This window comes from Odontomachus brunneus, unplaced genomic scaffold (assembly GCF_010583005.1).
Source record: "Odontomachus brunneus isolate Ranch 3 - 2012 unplaced genomic scaffold, Obru_v1 Obru_scaffold_019, whole genome shotgun sequence".
Taxonomy (NCBI): domain Eukaryota; kingdom Metazoa; phylum Arthropoda; class Insecta; order Hymenoptera; family Formicidae; genus Odontomachus; species Odontomachus brunneus.
The window spans coordinates 139,813-142,911 of NW_022639469.1; positions in this window are offsets into that span (position 1 = coordinate 139,813).

The window sequence follows — 3,099 nt, forward strand, 5'->3', positions numbered from 1 at the left end:
TCTCTCTCTCTCTCTCTCTCTCTCTCTCTCTCTCTCTCTCTCTCTCTCTCTGTCTCTCTCTTTCTCTGCTCGACATTAAAATTATAACTGTATTAAAATCCGACAGTTGAAAAATAAAACTGAGATGCTGGAAGAACGACAAAAATTACACAGAAAAAAGGAATATTATTATTTTAAACATATTTTTATTTTTGACATGTAAATCTTAAAATTAAAATCTTAAAAGCTACTGGCATTAATATATTTTATATGATACATTAAACAAATATGTTTTTATTATACAAAAATAATTTTTACGATTGAAAGTACAAAATATTGGGTTGAGAATATATTTCTACCATATATTTATGCCAGAAGAAGATATCGTCAAAATAATTATATTGTACTTCTCATATGAGATCATTATAATATTCAAATAAAATTATAACATTCTTGGAATTCAAGACTTAAAAATTTCTCTAACAAAATTATTTATATATAAAACAATGGTTGTTAATTTGAATATTAACTCTTTAAGTGGATACTAATTCTTTTTGTGCAAAGTCTTCCAGGCGAAAGACAATGAGACACATTCGACCGTTTGTTAATATTCGTGGGATTTTCAGCAATATTGGAGCTGTTTGCACCGCAAATTAATACGCTCCAAGTTCGCTCGTGACTTCTCAATTACGGATGGAACGATGAGTTCCTTAATTAGTGAATAAGCTAACGGTGCACACTTGACGACGATATCGCCGCGATGAAATATAATTGGCGTATCGGGTTGCGCCTGGCTTCGAGAATTAAAATTCGCACACACATTCGTGCGAACTCGCCGAGAAATGCACGGAGAGAGAGGCACTTGACATCTTTTCCCATCCGCGAATTGGATGAATCGCGTTTTTAATTCACACGGCGCCGAGAGGACTCGGTCAGCAGACGCAAGGACGTCGCGCCATATCGTCGCAAAAAAGGTCTCGGATTCCATCAGCCGTCCATGAGTCATAATAGAGTTTTATTTCGAGATAATTCCGTAAGCACGTCCATGAATATGTATAACAAATATAACGTTATTACTGTTAAAATGAGTAATAATAAAATAAGATCTCATTTTTTATGATTCAATAAAGAAAAATATACTTTTATTATTTAAAAATAATTTTTATGAATGGAAAGCACAAGATATTCAATTGAGAATACAATGTTTTTAAATATCGGAAGAAAATATTTTGATGATATTTATTATCATCAAAATATTGTACTTCTTGTATGAAACTATTATAATATTCAAAAAATCATAACATTATTACAAATCAAGAATTAAAGATTTTTCGAACAAGATATTATACAAGATATTATATATCGTTGCTCATACATGAAACAATAATTTTTGTTAATTTGGGTTAATTATTTTTAAGCGAATACTAATTTTTTATGCATCATTTTTTGTTTAGACACATGCTACATGATAGAAAAATATTAACCTTTTTTGAATATTAGACTTCTTTGTATTACTTATAATTTTTTGCTAAAAAAAAAGATATTGTCAAGAATAATTATTACATTTTCGGTAAAAATAGTACAATATCTTCCCAACAGTATCCTTTCAATTATGCTCTTGCTCCTTATAATCTCGAATGTTCGGAACATATTTTTACGAGAGGCTGTTATGCCCACAAAACAATATCTGCGCAAATATGTACAAAATTAGGGTGTGCAAGAAAGTACTTGTTCCCCTCTTTCCTTTGTATACAAGTTCCGAGAGAAAATTCCGAACGCAACCTCATCCGGATAATGTTTCTTTTATGGGTTACAGGCACAAGCATGAAGCGGCAGCGAGCGCATAGGCCCGGTTCGAGTAATAATGAGAAAACGTGGCCAGGTGGGAGCCGCAGGCCTCTGAATTAGGCCCCGTCCCGCCCACGTCTACTTTTAACCCTCGTGAGCCCCAGGACTTACGGCTGCGGCACGCGTATAATTGGGCACAAACTCGTCCAATCTGATTATTTCAATCTTGCGGACTTAATGGAGCCCAAAGGGCGCCAAAACAATTTAGATAAGCCGCGTGGAACGCATAACAGATGCCGCGCGGTCTTTGACGAGGTTCACGGCCTTCTAGGAGACCGACTGTTTACACTGTTTTGGCTTTCGTAATTAAGCGGGTGACATACTGATAAACCGAACACATAAGTGGTAACTCGAATCTCGTTATCTTCAGGTAAGGGCGCTAATTATGTCAAATTCTCTCTCTCTCTCTCTCTCTTATTTAGATCCTATGAATTATAATCTATCTTTCTATAGAGAAAGAGGAAAATTTATATTATAAATCAAAGATTTCATTATTAGGAACTCCTCCTCTGGAGCATAATAAGGACGTGAGGCGTATTGGGGTATCGTTGATAATATTTTTAAGAGGTACTGCCATCTAATGAAATGTTTTACAATTATTTTTGTTAGATGTACCGTGCATGCTATTATTTAGGATTCCTATAATAAAAGTTTGCCCATTAGCCGATTTTGTCAATCCTGCGAGAAAGAAGAAAGTATTCACTATACTCACTCCTCTTTCACCTTTGTTTATTATCAGCCGATCAAATTTAAAAGTTTAAATTTGCAAGTTACTAGCATAGAAAGCGGAGATTCCTCGTCAAACACTTGCTCTTTCATTTCAGTCGGTAGCCGGTCGACCGGAGACGAGCGACGTTTAATGCGAGACGAGAAAGTGAGCGAGCGAAGGAATGGAAGAGGAAAGAAGAGTGAAGAGCAAGAAGAAGATGAAGACGGAAAAGAAGGAGAAGAAGGAGAGAGAGAGAGTGAATGAGAAAGAACGGAAGAAAAAAGGAAGAACGAAACGGGAAGAAATAAGTGGCAGGTGCTCAGGTAGGTACGGCATGCCACCGCCGTATCTCCATCGACTAATACTCCCCGCGTGTTCTCGTTCCTCACGAAACACCCCTTCTTCAAAGTCTGTAGCTACGATGACGTTTGAGCAATTCCTTCATTGCCGTGGGGTGTTTGTGTGCTTCCGGTGCCAAAATAAAACAACAACAAAAGAAGAGCTTATCTTACCACGGATTTCACTACGTGAAATCTTGATTCTTGGATACCCTTTGTGTGTGT